Genomic DNA, 7,616 nt, shown 5'->3' with positions numbered 1-7,616 from the left:
CTTTCCCTATACCTTCTATTTTTCCATCTTTATTTTTTTATAAATTTATTTATTTATTTTTGGCTGTGTTGGGTCGTCGTTGCTGCGCATGGGCTGCTCATTGCAGTGGCTTCTCTTCTTGTGGAGCACAGGCTCTAGGCGTGCAGGCTTCAGTAGTTGTGGCAGGCGGGCTCAGTAGTTGTGGCTCGCAGGCTCTAGAGCGCAGGCTCAGTAGTTACGGCGCACGGGCCTAGTTGCTCTGCGGCAGGTGGGATCTTCCTGGACCGAACTCGCGTCCCCTGCGCTGGTAGGTAGACTCCCAACCACTGAGCCACCAGGGAAACCCTCCATTTTTATTTTTTTTATTTTTTATTTTTTTGTACGCGGGCCTCTCACCGCTGTGGCCTCTCCCGCTGCGGAGCACAGGCTCCGGATGCGCAGGCTCAGCAGCCATGGCTCACGGGCCCAGCCGCTCCACGGCATGTGGGATCTTCCCGGACCGGGGTACGAACCCGTGTCCCCTGCATCGGCAGGCGGACTCTCAACCACTGCGCCACCAGGGAAGCCCCATATTTTTATTTAACCTCCTCTTGTGGTTTATCTTGACTGTACAGATGAACATTCAGTTCATCCTGTATGTAAATGGCCCTGTACCCCTTTTATTTATATTAAAGGGTGCCTTTCAAAGTTTAGAGTCTTCATTTCCTACTAGTATCTTTTTCATTAGGTGGAAATATTTTAGAGATACTGCTGAAGAACATTCTTGAATGTCTGAAGGGTAATGTTCTCAACATTTCACAGTACTGCTCCTGGGTTGCATTAAGCAGCAAAGTAGCTATTGATCTATAGCAGGTCGGGGTGGGGGGGATGGATGAAAATGTCTCAGCCAGGATAATTATCCTATTCCTTCGAACAGTTAAGAGTAAACTCTGTCTCTGTCTCTAGCGTGAGTCGGCTTTTAATTTACTTTTAAAATTACCTTGGTTTGGGAAGAATTGGAACCTTTGTTTTTGAGTACTTAGTTGGAATCTAATGTGATGATATAGTCACTGTTGCATATTAGTATGGATTTTTGCCTCATTGTCCATAAGTGTCATTGAGCTTGTGAGCAGGATACCCCTAGTAGATTGAAAGAACATTTTACCTCCCCTAAGGGTGCCTCTATCCTGGTTGAGATGATATATGCTTAAGATGTGTCTAGAGTGCTTCTGAAATCTCAGATTCTTCTAATTCCTAAATTTCATTATTTTTCTGGTTCCCTTCTTACCACCCATCTTCTAGCAGATACTGTCAGGTTGTATTACTTTAAGGTAGTAATCACTGAATTACATATAGAAGTATAGATGTAGCTCTTTAGGTTAGAGGTGATAAGTCTATCCTGTCAAATCATAATAGGTAAAAACCATTTCTAAAACTTATTTAGCATTTTGTAGCGTGCCAAACACGTTCACATTTGTATGTTGTTCCTAGTGATAGTAGAGTGACTTAGGTTGGGAATGAGGAGGAGGTAAACCTTAAGAGGTTACTTGTCGGATATGTAAGGCAGGTCTCAAAAGTTATTTCACGTTTGTACTTAGTGTAAGTCACAAAATGTTTTTCTTTTGGATATGTAGTAGGATTTTACACTTAAGCAAAGAAGAACTTAGAATTTGGAGAGTAGAAGAAGGCTTGTGGGTAGTTTCAGACTATTAGACATACATATAAAATCTTGCACACACACCAGGTTAGTGAGGGCACTTGGACATCTTAAATTTTTAGGCCACTTAGAAGTTTGGGTTTTGGAGGACAAATAAAAGCAAAAATGAAATTAGGTGAAGCCTGGAAACTGAGTGGGTAGATAGAGTAACTTGGTGAGATGACCATGACCTCAAATTCTGTCAGTTCTGTACTCTAGCAGCTTGGAAATGCTTGCTACATATAAAAGTACTTGGTACTGTGATAAACCCTTTGAAAACATCATTTTGTGTAATGTGCTTTAATGAAACACTTCAAACTAAAACTTCTTCCCACACTTAATCTTTACATCAATTTAACCTTCTTGAAGCGCCACCTAACATTTTTTACCACTGGACTTATATACTTTTATTTTCTTCTTTAGGGCGAACTTTCTGACCAAGTATACAACTACCCAGAGGGCCTAGGAGAAGTGCTGTATAGAGAGCAGTTCGACTTCAACGCTGAGCCACCTTGGGAACCTAGCTGATGATAGGGGGGTTCCATCTCCTAACTTGTCCATGTAAGTATTTTCACATCTGCAGAGGGTGAGGGAGGGTCTTGTAAAATAGAAGTAAAGGAGAGTTCTTGTTGCTCAGTCTTTTTCAAAACTTGAAATTGTATTTACCACTTATACCCCACCCCGCCCCCCACGTTTTTGAGGGATCTCAGCTCCCCCACCAGGGCTTGAACCCAGGCCATGGCAGTGAGAGAGCCTGAAATCATAACCACTAGGCCACCAGGGAACTCCCCCACTTCCTTAAAGTTGATTCAGTTGTATGCATTGTTTACTAGTGGCTGGATCCATATTTACTATATCTAAGTACATACTGCAGGGTAAGTTTTAGGAAATATTATTATTCCAGATTTTAATATAAGTTGGAGAGGTGGTTTTTTGTTTGTGTTTTAATGAGGTGTGGGTAGTAGTTTAGCATGCAATTCAATCATTTAACTTGTTAGATTCAAGTATTTGGAGTATTCAATTATTCAATACTTGAATTCAAGTATTCAGGCAAAAATTCTGCTCTCCATTCCACTCAAACCTCTGCCACAGAGCATGGGATATAAGAGGTGAATCTTAGTTCTTATTTTTCTAGTTATGAGCATCTTGCCAAATACAATGTAATTTCTAAGAGTTTATGTTCTTTTTCACAAAATGACTTTGTATAATACTCACCTGGTAGAAAAACTGGTTGTTTTTAGAGGTGTTACTGAGAGATGGTACATGTTTATCTCTCAACCGGCTACCTTCCCAAGAGATTTTCAGGGATAGTTTTTGACTATATTTGTTTTGCTGTGTATGGATTTAACTTTGAATTTAAACCTCTGTGCACAATGCAGTTCCACAGTAAACTGTTGTTCGAACTTGTGCTGCTAGATTTGTGTGGTTCATTTAAAATTTTTTTATTATTTGTAGATTTCTTGCAATTGAAATTTGGGTTTTGGTGTTGAGGTTTGGATGTCTTTAAGTGGGCTAGAGACTTGGAGGGAGTAACATTAGAAAATTTCAGGAAAGAGATCTAATTGGAGGGCGTATGTTAAAGCAGACCTTTTCAACACATTTACTGTTAGCCTCAAATTACAATTATAGACTTTTTTTTTAAGTCTAAAGAGAAAGGGGGGAAACAGTTTAAATAATACGAATTCTTGAAAGTTCTGCTGACTTGGAACCCAGGCTGGAGGGTTTCCTGTACTCCCGTACTGGCCTTCTCCTAGCTGCGTGAATTTGAGCAAATTGCTTATTTTTTAAATCACAGCTGTAAAATAAAGTTGAACTAGAACAGTTCCTTTAACTGTAAATTGATACAATGATTTCTCTTTTTTTGAGTGTTTTAATCACCCTTTGTTAATGCAGTGTGTGTGGTCTTTGGAACAGTAACATTAGCATAACCTAGAATAGAACTGCAGACTCTCAGCTCCACCCAAACCTGAATCAGAAATCTGCATTTTAACCAAGTGGCTTGTATGCATATTAAAGAGAAGTACAGTTGCCACCAGTTCAGTGCTAAGCCAGTTATCTCTTCAGTTTTTGTTAGTCATCTATTCTCCTTCCAGCATATCTGATGTTTTCTCCCAAGTTGGCTTAGAGATATAAAACTTTTATGAGTGGAGTGTAGTTGACTCCATAGTTGAGAGGGGAATAGATTCTAAGTTGGAAGTTTCATAACAAGCTTCATGTTTTAAGCACGACCATATTAAAGGATAAGATTTTTATTTCAAGTCTCAATGTTGTGGCCTCTCCTGTTGCGGAGCACAGGCTCCGGACGCGCAGGCTCAGCGGCCATGGCTCACAGGCCCAGTCGCTCCGCGGCATGTGGGATCTTCCCAGACTGGGGCACGAACGCGCGCGTCCCCTGCGTCGGCAGGGGGACTCTCAACCACTGCGCCACCAGGGAAGCCCCAAGTCTCTTTAATGGAAACCTAACTTTGCATTATATTTTATATTTCTACTGGTGTTTTCTCTTAGACTTGAGAAACGTATTAGTGAGCTCATACATTTATAAATGATTCTGCCAACTCAGGGAAAAGTCTTTAAGATAATTAATATTGTGGAACTCAAAAAGTCTATAATTTCCCCTTCTTTTTTTGTTTGTGGAGGCGTAGTGTATATAGGCACAGATAGAAAGTGCTAACACTTCATTCTGAAGGTTCCAGCAGCCAAAGTGACTGACTTATTTATTATGCCCAGGTACAGTGTGTATTATGTTAAGTGAAACTTTAGTTCTTGGTGCTTTGCTATAAAGCTACAGCCACAATACCTTATTCATGTAATTCCAAAATCCAAAAGTTAAAAAAAATTATATAGCTTCCTTGATGTGACCTAACCTGATTTGGGAACAAAAAGTTGACCTGAATCTGAGCTAATTTGAGGCTATTTTTATTTTGACTTATCCCGTTTAGTGCTAATATTCCTAATTCTGCTGCCTCCTGGAGAGTGTTAAGTAATATGTTAAACGTATATGTACTAAATTGCCATTCTAAAATCTGAGAAATTTTGAATCCAGAAAGATATCTTGCCCCAAAGCTTTCTTGACTAGAATTAGTAAAGGTGGCAAGAGAAATTGTACATTCCAGAAATGTCCTTAGATATCAATAGCTGTTTGCAATACTAGACATTGAAATCCTGATATTTCCTGTGGAGCAACAATACTGTTTGGAAAATTAGAAGTCAAAGGATTTAAGACACTGGCCTTCATGGAAAACACTTAGCACATAGCACTGCAAAATGTATAATTCCATGACCCATGTTATGCTTCCAGCACTCCAATAGGATTTCTGTGCAGGTGGTCTAAGCTCTAGGATTTGGCTTCAGAGTTAGGTTTTCAAATCAGGTAACCATCTGAATTTTTAGATAGTTCATTTCATTAAGTATATGGAAACTATAAGCTGCTTGCATAGTAAAATTTCTTCTTTTGAATATGTGTGTGGTGTGATGTGTGAGCACTGTAAAGATATCATAACAAATGCTTAAGCTTAATAATATCTCAGATTACTGAAGGGCTCTAATTGTGGAAAAGTTTTTGTGTACGTTTTAAATTTCTTAGGCTCTGTGCTGCAGTCGTTTTTTCAGTGGGCTATATTTTCAAGTTATTTTAGCTAGAGCTCCAATTATAATTAATAGATCAGCCTAATAGAAAAATTTTAAAGGCTGTTTCAGAAAACTAAATTCTCTTTTAACCAGCTGCTTTTATTAGCAGATCTAGTGATGACGTCAGATTGAGTTAATTATTAACATATAATTTAATGTTTTGTTTCTAAGAATAGAAAAGGGATTCAATTAATTGATTTGTCTAAATGGACAAATTTTGTCTAAAATTTTAAATATTTAAATTACCAATATTTGGTAATTTAAAGATTCTGTGATGTAAGCAAATTCACAGAACTTTTATTAATGGCTGTTGGTGCTCTTTGACCACGAAGACGAATAAAACTATCATTGAAAACACACGGATTTAGGGACCAGTTTTTAAAGTATGTGTATCCCCTTGGCATGCAAAAAGTATTCAGTGGTGCCTCATTGCTTGTGTAAAGTAGCAAAAAAGCATTCTGTAGAAGCCCAATGGGAATAATAGGATGTTAATGGATAAAATGGTTTGGGGGACATGGTATTCTTTCTTCAGGCAAATTTAGGCTTTTCGGGGGGGGCAAATAGATTAGAAAGCAGTGTAGACCATTTTTAAAGGGAATAAAATTGTTCTTGCATTTATTTACAGAAGACAGTGAGCTGAGAAAGTTAATAGTCACTACCAATCTGTGTATTCCATTACACTCCCTTTGGTCTTGATTTCAGAGTTTTTGAGTTTGGGGTTTTTCTCCTCTGCCCTCAAAAAAGCATTTAGAGATGCTTAATTCTTCTGATTAGGAGTAAATAAGATATTGTGTAAACTGTACGTCATAAGCTATAAAACCTAGGTAAATGGTAGGCTGCAGTTTTAGGCTGGCCATTATTCAGACCGGCCTAAGGAGGCCGTTGCAAGTGCGATGCTGTCATGCTGGTAAGGCCTAGAAGACACAGATGCTTTTGTCCTTCACCTCCACTCCAGGGCCATCCATGCACACTGAAGCAGTTTGTCACAACCTAACTGAAACAAAGATTTGGCCATCCTTTTTTCTAATCCAGGGAATAATGTGAAGAACATTATGGCATAAGTAGAAAATATTTGAGCAGCGTGCTGAGTTGCAAGGATTAGGCTGATGAAGTTCAGCCTGCCGAAACCATACCCAGCCACCATGAGGTCTTAAATGCCTGTAACTGAGTGAGTTGCAGCAGGAGTCAAGATGATAAAACCCTTTTGGGATGCTCTGCTCTAAACTTTTCCACCTTTCTTCATTATCTTATGTAAGCACACATTTCATTTCTCTAGGATTTACTTGGTGTGGAGTTTTGACCTTTCTTTCCTTTACTGTCTAGTTTTGTAAACTTGTGAATTGATCTTTGTTACCTTGAGCAAAATTATTTGGGGGTACCATGGTTTTCTTGTTTTTTTATCTGTGATGTGTGTGGACTTGATCCTTAGAAGTTTAAAATTTTTTAATGAAAACAGCATTCTCTAGAACTGCTCTGTTCAGTACAGTAGCCACTAGCCAGGTAGCTATATAAATTTAAAGAATTCCAATCAAATAACATTAAAAATTCAGCTGTTCAGTTGCTTGGGCACATTTTGAGTGCTTGGGAATTATATGTGGCTAATGGCTATTGTTTTGGACAGTGACAACGTTTCAATCATCATAGAAAGTTCTGTTGGACAGCATCACTCTAGGATAATTGTTACTGTGAATGTGAGTGGTATTAGCCCTATTAATCTTAAAATATCTATTAATAAGAATCATAAGAATTACACATTCTCTTCTTTCTCCTTAGGTTTGTCTAATAAACTGTTCTTGACTGTAGGGGCTTTTCAGTTTTGTATTCTAGTTGAATTCTTTAGTTGTCCAGCTTGTTCTTAAGATCCAGCTCCCTGCTATACTTCATGTGCTCATACAGACTGAACTTAATATTAGGTTTATGTTGAATATATGACTTCAGATTATTTTTGATCTGTTTCTTTCTTTTGGCAGGGGGTGGCTTGTGGGATCTTTGTTCCCCAACCAGGAACGAACCCTGGCCCCCTGCGGTGGAGGCATGGAGTCCTAACCACTGGACCGCCAGGGAATTCCCTATTTTCTGTTTTTTACTGTGAAGATACTGTGGTGCCCAGTTTATAAAGAGCTCCTAAATAAGTATAGTCTCTCCTTAGTTCATCATCTAGGTTCAGCATGGTTGGCATGTTATATTTGGCATGACCAAGAGTAGGATGGGATATCCTAGTATGTTGAACATGGATACTATAGCAAAATAAATAAAACTCAAAATGAGAGAGATTTGCTATCCCGAATTCATGAAGAGCTCTTATAAGTCAATAAGAAAAAGCAAAAAACATGTA

The 7,616-nt window shown here is 38.7% G+C and overlaps 1 protein-coding gene across 2 annotated transcripts in view; it reads left to right on the top strand.

The window, feature by feature from the left end:
• The window catches only part of AZIN1 (antizyme inhibitor 1), a 32,512-nt gene that overhangs the window by 2,917 nt on the left and 21,979 nt on the right, over positions 1-7,616 (top strand). For both annotated transcript variants that reach the window (NM_001301814.1, NM_001291788.1), the window contains exon 2: positions 2,078-2,215. The gene's annotated coding sequence lies outside the window, so the exon portion shown is untranslated. The remainder of the gene's footprint in view (positions 1-2,077; positions 2,216-7,616) is intronic.

This window comes from Lipotes vexillifer, unplaced genomic scaffold, assembly GCF_000442215.2.
Source record: "Lipotes vexillifer unplaced genomic scaffold, Lipotes_vexillifer_v1.1 scaffold1829, whole genome shotgun sequence".
NCBI classification, from domain to species: domain Eukaryota; kingdom Metazoa; phylum Chordata; class Mammalia; order Artiodactyla; family Lipotidae; genus Lipotes; species Lipotes vexillifer.
Note: the sequence above shows the minus strand (reverse complement) of the source record. Positions and strands in the feature narration are given on the sequence as shown.